General features: G+C 54.8%; 1 long non-coding RNA gene across 1 annotated transcript; it reads right to left on the reverse strand.

Annotated features, from left to right (window-relative positions):
* Positions 1–5,300: 5,300 nt before the first annotated feature.
* LOC129631565 (uncharacterized) lies at positions 5,301–6,198 on the reverse strand. Its single transcript, XR_008704082.1, has 2 exons — positions 6,040–6,198; positions 5,301–5,547 (listed from the first exon to the last, which is right to left on the reverse strand). It is a non-coding gene; the product is annotated as an uncharacterized LOC129631565 (long non-coding RNA).
* Positions 6,199–6,772: the final 574 nt, after the last annotated feature.

The raw sequence follows: 6,772 nt of genomic DNA on the forward strand, positions 1-6,772 counted from the left end.
TTTTTCTGGTGTGTAGAGACTTTTCAGTTTGGGGGCGGCCTGCCGGGCGGATCGAGGTATGTGCGGTTAAGACATGTCTCCCGCGTTTAATCCCAGAAGTAGTGGCTTGTCTGTAAGGTTCCAAGTCCCTCCTAGAGCCTCTGAGCCTCTGCTTGGCAGCATCTTGGGCCGTGTCGAAGGCGATGCTCTTTGCAAGGGGCAGTGGGGCGGGGAGGGCAGGGGGGAAACCTTCCGGCCTGTGCCAAAGGTTTGTTCGCACACTTGAACTGGGGCGCGTAAATTACGCGATGCGAAGCAGCGCCTAAAACATCTCGGTGCTGGGGTTGCGCGGCATTTGTCACCTGCGCTTGGCTGCGCTGGTTCCAGTACCCAAACAGAGGCTAGCCTGGCACTAAGGGTGACTAGGAGTCGCTGAATCTCGCAAAAGAGTTGCTGAGTCCAGCAACAGAGGCCGCGGGATCACTGAGTGGGGTCCCTGCAGTCAGCCCCGCCACCCCCACCCAGGGAGCTCCAAAGCGGAGACCCGCTGGGTTTCTTCCCTTTTCCCCTCTGTGCGCGGCGGAATCAGCTTCTGGGATGTGGGGTGAGAAGCCAACAGCCCAGTCAGTCCCCGAGGGCTCAGAGAGGTTGAGGCTGCAGAAAGGGCCCTTTCTCCTCGGATCTGGGGGCCAGTGCCCGAACTGTTGTTCTTAGGCCTGGGTGAAGAGCCTTTATCGTGGCCTCCTGGTTGCAAACCCCTCGGGGCCCTCTCATTTCCCCCGAGATGTACGCAGCTCTTGGAACCTGGAAGGTTGAGGGGCTGGGGTAAGGTGGTCGTGCGTGCGGTTTCAGAACGGGTGGTGCCTACCAGCCCACCTGTCCCGCCTCACAAGCTGCCAACCCCGGGCAGAGACACAAAATAACGCCCTTGCAAAGCTCCCAAACTGAAAGGAATGTGCTTGCACTCCCAAGAGGGAGACGCAGGCGGATGCAGTTCAGGAAGGGCGCCGCCTACTGGTCCCCGGGCGCCCTGCGGCTCATAGAGAGGAGGAGTTAGGCGACTCCCGGCCATGCCTCCTCCCCACCCCCCCGCCGCGGGGTCCTTAGCTCTGGACCCCAAGAGGTCAAATGTAAACTCCCCCGCCATCCCACTCGCTCCAGCCTAGGACCCAGAACCCAGTTAACACTGGGGATTCGGGAAACAGGGCCTGCGACCAAAAGAGGATTAACCCTGCAGATGCCTGCCACGGCTGGGGCACAGTCTTTACAAACCAGCGGCAGGGAGTTGAGCAATCTGCGGGCGGCCGGAGCAGCCTGCTGGTGGGGGCCGCCGCCGCGCGCAGCCCGGGCATTTCGGGTGCTCCCGCTCGGCTTTAGGGGCACGCATTCCGTTTCTGCGGGCCTTCCCACGGCCGGCCTCTGGGCCCCCGCAGTTTTTTATTTGCGGTTTGGCATGTAGCGGGGTCTACCACGCAGCCGCGGCCCCCAAAGATCATTTCTATCTTTTGGCCTGTGGGTTAGACATCTTTAGGAAAGGGAAAAATAAAACTACCCTCGAATTCTTCAAACCCGGTTTAGAGCGCATCTTTAATGAGGTCGGCGTGGCAAAGCTGGAGGTGCTCACGTGGACATGCCTTCTACCCCTCCTGAAGGTGTCCCCTGGTCTCCCCTCGGGCCAGGAGACTTTGGGGGACAGCGGGAGGCGCGCCCTCTGTTTGGCTCTTCGCATTCCTTTGCCTCTCGGCAGCCGAATAGGAGGGAAATCGGCCGGACCCGGATCTTGCCCCCTGCTCTTCCCCCTAAACTGGCCAAAGCTGCCGGACTGTCCGTAGATCCACTCCGCGGGTCTCCCTTTTGGACCAGGCCGGAGAGGTTCTCCTTTTCGTTTTAGCTCTAAATGCGACTTGGGTCCCAGGCACCAGGTGGGGCCCAGGTTGTGGCCTAACACGATCGCCTCGGGGGCCGGGAGGCAGCTCCGGCTGCACACCCCGCCCTAGCCGGGGCCCCTCCGGGCCATTGGGGATCTCTGGCCTCCAGTCGGCCTCAAGCCCCAACCCTTGGTCCCCAAGGCCGCCCTCCGGGCCGCGCTCGTTTCCGGCGCCCGGAGGAGCCCGGCGCTCCAAGACGCCACTTTTCCCAGTGAAATCTGCTTTTATTTGCTCCGAGCAAACCCCGGGCTCTCAGTGCTCCCGCCTGATGGATGCAAATGTAAATGTGCACTTATTTAATTGGATCAGGCCCCAAGATAAAAGAGATAAACGGCTCCCCGTTTGCTAACTTATTTTCCGAGGCAGCGCCGCGTGGAGGGGAAGCTAATGAAGGAGGGGCGCGTCGCCGGGCCCTCGAGCTCTCCGCCGCGGTGCGCGCTGGTCAGTCGGTTCGGCTTGGACCGCTGCTCCTCGTCCATCTCTCCTGCCCGCCGGGTAGGATCCGCTTGGTACCTTCGGTGCAGCAGGACCAGAAAGTGAGAAGGCGCGGCTTTGGCTTCGCGCTTGAAAGTACCCAACCATTCGCCACAAGGTTCTGCGGTTTGTTCCCCTCTCCTTTTATACCCAACTCCCTATACTGGAGTCCTACTGGCCAGGCCCATTCGATGGAAAAATCCTTTCCTGCTCCCCTCCCCAGGCGTCGTCTTTCACCCCATGTGGCTAGGGCCACGAAAAAGGCCAGGCGTGTCCCCCACCTCCAAACACCAGGGTCCCGTGGAACCGCCCTCCAGGCGCGGAGAACCTCTTCTCTGTTCCCAGACGGCTCTCTTTTTGACCCGGGGATTTCTTTCAGGACTGGCAAGGACACACCCTCTCCCCAATAAAGTATGCCCGCGATACACATAACCCTTCCATGGTTTCAAAGGGTCGCAGAACCCCAACATCCAGACTGTGTGAGGGGCAAGGGCTACCTGGTTCTCCCCTCCCCTGGGCGGGAGTTCAGAACTTCAGCATCAGTACGTCTGTCTCCTTAACCCTCGGAGAAGTTCGTTACCCGATTTTGATCTTCGGTGTTTCCAACAGTTTCTTTTCTGTTTAGAAGGGTAGTGGAGCAGGTAGGGGTGGGTGAGGGCAAAAGGGCGGCTGAGACAGACTGCGGCGGATGGGTGCAAAAGAGCTGAGAAAAGGGGGCGCCCTAGGCCGAGACACTCGCCAGGTAGCCGTCGCAAGCTAGGCTGGGCAGGGCTGGGCCTGGTGAGGGCCGGCTGGTCTGGGCGGCCCGGCCGCGCCCCATTCCCAGTGCGCTGATGGATTGGCTTGTCAGGAGAGCTCTGTGCTCGGAGCCCATCAGAAAGCACTTACCTCGCTAAACTGAAATTACTGTCTTTTCAGGGGCTAATTTGTGTAACTCCCATGGAGGGGCTTGGAGGGGGTTTGATGAGGCATAAAATGATGATTAATGAATTTATTGGCCGCTGCTCATCAAACAAGGGCTGGAGAGCTCCGGTGCGCACCAGCGGCCTGTCGGAGGCGCTCAACACAGCTGGGGCGCTCCACACAGCTGGGGCTCTACCTCAGAGGATTCAGCGTCTTCAAGGATTTCCATTTGCATCCAGCCCTGGCCCTGGGAGCTTTCCTTAGCCACCTTTTGCTGACCAGCCTTGTATTTGGGGTATGGGCTCCAGCCATTCCACCATCCCAGCAGGCTGTCGGCTCTAGTGTGGGCGGGAGGTGGGGAGGGACTCCTGTGGCAGCAGGCTCAGAGGTGGACAGAGCTGCTCCAGTGTTCTAGAAGCCAGGACTTGAGTGTGACCAGGGCATCCCAGGCAGCATGGAGATGTAGGCTGTTGTCCAGAGGCATTATAGCTTACTGGTTGGGTCCTTTGGCCTTGGTGACTCAATCCTACGTCTGCAATTAAATAAGCTGTGTGTCCCTGGGCAGATCACATAACCTCTCTGAACCTCAATGGCCCCTGCTGTACAATGGCCTGTACCACCTGTTTTGTGAGGATTCTAATGGGTGGCATGTGGTCATCCTTTGATATAGTTATTATGGTCATACTCTCTTAAGACCTCACTTCACTGAAGATGCTAGCCGAGGCCTGAGGGTGGGGGAGGAAGGGAGGAAGACCTGAGGCTTTGGATTCTGACTTGGGGAAAATCCTGCCAGCGTGGCTGATGTCCTGTAGCACTCTTCCCTTCCCCACTTCCCTGGCGTCTGAATATTACTCTCTAGAACTTGATTAAGCGGGGGGTGGGGGGGGGTGGGCAGTGGGGAGCCTGAGAAGGCAGCTCTGACCTTTTGGAGCTGACTAGACCTGGCATGGGATCCCCTGCGGGGCAGAATTGAATTTCTGGTTAGCCCACAGGACAGTTCACAGCTGTTCTCATTCACACATAACCCACCCTTTCTCTACAGGCTCCTTCCTGTCTTTTGAGTGTGTCCTGAGGGCCTTTTGGCTACTTCCCCTAGTCTGAATCAAAAACCTGCAGCCCATAAACTTATAAACTCAGCTTGGAGTCTTTGCCTACCCTACCTACCTGTACCCCCCACAGCGCCCCACCCACATCTCCCAACAACAGGCTCTACCTTTGTCTCCCCAGGACTTGCTGCCCTGCTGAAGCAGTGCATGGGAAGACCCTGGCATTGGCCAATCCAGTGGAAAGCTTAGGCTGGCCTCCATATTAGTGCAGCTCCACTTAAACCATTACCTTCTCTCTCTCCAATATGCATTAATTGAGCATCTGTAATGTGCCAGATACATTGTTCTAGGGGATGATGATGCAGTGAGCAACAAAGCAAAGTCCCTGCCCTCCTGGAGCTTACATTTTAGAGGGAAGGACAGAAAGTAAACAATAAGTGTGATAATGGCTAATCTCCAGGTGATGAGCATTAGGAAAAAAAATTAAGGCCAGGCAGTCTGGGAAGCATCGCCTGGGAGGGGGCATTTGAGTGGATAAGCTGGGCGAATAGGTGCCTGTGCATGCATTTTCATTCAGTGTGTCTGACTCTTTGTGACCCCATGGACTGTAGCCTCCCAGGCTCCTCTATCTATGGGATTTCCCAAGCAAGAATACTGGAATGGGTTGCCATTTCCTCCTCCAGGGGATCTTCCCGATCCAGGGATCAAATTCAAGTCTCCTAAATCTCTTGCGTTGGCAGGTGGATTCTTTACCACTGAACCACCTGAAAAGGACAGGCAGATAATCAGAGGGAGAGAGTTCCAGACAGAAGGCATAGCAGGTGCAAAGATCCTGAGGTAGGAGCAAGTTTGAGCAACAGCAAGAAGACTTTTGAGGGAGGGAATTAGACCAAGGCAAAGCCAGGTTCACATTATATGGGGCCTCATAGGTCCATGTGAGAATTTTGGATTTTATGATGACAGAGAGGGAGGAAGTGAGGGAGGGAAGGTTTTCAGGGGAGAAACAGGATCTAAGTTATGTTTTAAAGGCATCCCCAGGTATGAGGAGCTGAGACTCTGGAAGGGGAAGAGTAGACACAGGGACCAGTTAAAAAGCTGATGGAGACTTTTGCGCGGAGATGATGGAATTCAGTCTTGGACCAGCATGGTAGGAAGAGAGGAAGACTTGAGGCTTTGGGTTCTGACTTGGGGAAAATCCTGCCAATGTGGCTGATATCCTGTAGCAGGGAAATGGGGAGAAGCAGTCAGGTCTGGGTGATATTTTGAAGGTAGGGTCAACAAGTTTTGCTGATGGGTTGGATCTATAAACACTCTTGGGAACAAGAGAAATGGAATTCTGGATGCCTTCAAGAATTTGAACCTGAAAACCCAGAGGCATGGAGTTGCCATTTGCTGAGATGGCCAACATTAAGGGAGGAGCAGGGATTTGTATTTTTCAGAGAAGGGGGAAGTAAGATACTCCCTTGACCTGATACCCAAGTCCTTTGGACCAAAGGAGTTGCTCTTAACATGCTGGCAATCCAGTGGCAAAGGTGTCCGGGCCAAACCCTGAAGTGAACAGATTGTATCTCCTGAAACCAGAGATCTCAGAACTCTCTAGTTCAGTTCCCTTTTTATTCCTGTATTTTTTTCCCTTTCCCTTTTCTTTTTTTAAAAAATCAGTGGAGAAACCGAGGTTTAGGAAGTGAAAATGACTTGCCCAAGCTCACATAGTGAGTTTATGTGTGCATGTGTGCTAAGTCACTTCAGTCATGTCCAGCTCTTTGTGATCCTATGGTGAACCCTCCAGGCCCTTCTGTCCATGGGATTCTCCAGGCAAGAATACTGGAGTGGGTTGCCTTACCCTCCTCCAGGGGATCTTCCCAACCCCAGGGATCAAACCCTTGTCTCTTACATCTCTTGCATTGGCAGCAGGTTCTTTACCACTAGCTCCACCTGGGAAGCCCCACTGAGTCGATAGGCAGAACCAAATGGAAACCCGAGTCTCCCAACACCTAGGCTGTCTTCTATCCCTCTGTCTCAGCCAAGCTAAGATCTCTCCGATATCTGTATTTTAACCGAGAACTCCTGGAAACAAAATGCCTTAACAGAGAGGAATGAATTTATAATGGTGGAATCTCAGACACTATGACAGGCTGTCAAGGGAGTTATTTTTAGGCTGGGCCGGGAAACATCTTAGCCCTCCTCCAACGCTGCTGGAGGATGGGCTGCCTCCTCAGGACTCCGTATGTGAAGTACAGATGAGGGAAAAGCTAGGAGTATGTCATCTCCCCCAGACACTCACCAGCAAGGAAAGACTAGGACTGCTGCTCCTGCCAAGGAGTGTTTACTTTCCTAAATAATTGCCATCTGAAAAGATTTGCTCATTTCTCCTGTTGGAAGTGACTGCCTGCCCGCCCACAATGAGCTCACATAATGCAAGCAAAAAATGAATGTGCCTTC

The sequence above is a fragment of the Bubalus kerabau genome, chromosome 17, assembly GCF_029407905.1.
Source record: "Bubalus kerabau isolate K-KA32 ecotype Philippines breed swamp buffalo chromosome 17, PCC_UOA_SB_1v2, whole genome shotgun sequence".
Classification (NCBI taxonomy): Eukaryota; Metazoa; Chordata; class Mammalia; order Artiodactyla; family Bovidae; genus Bubalus; species Bubalus kerabau.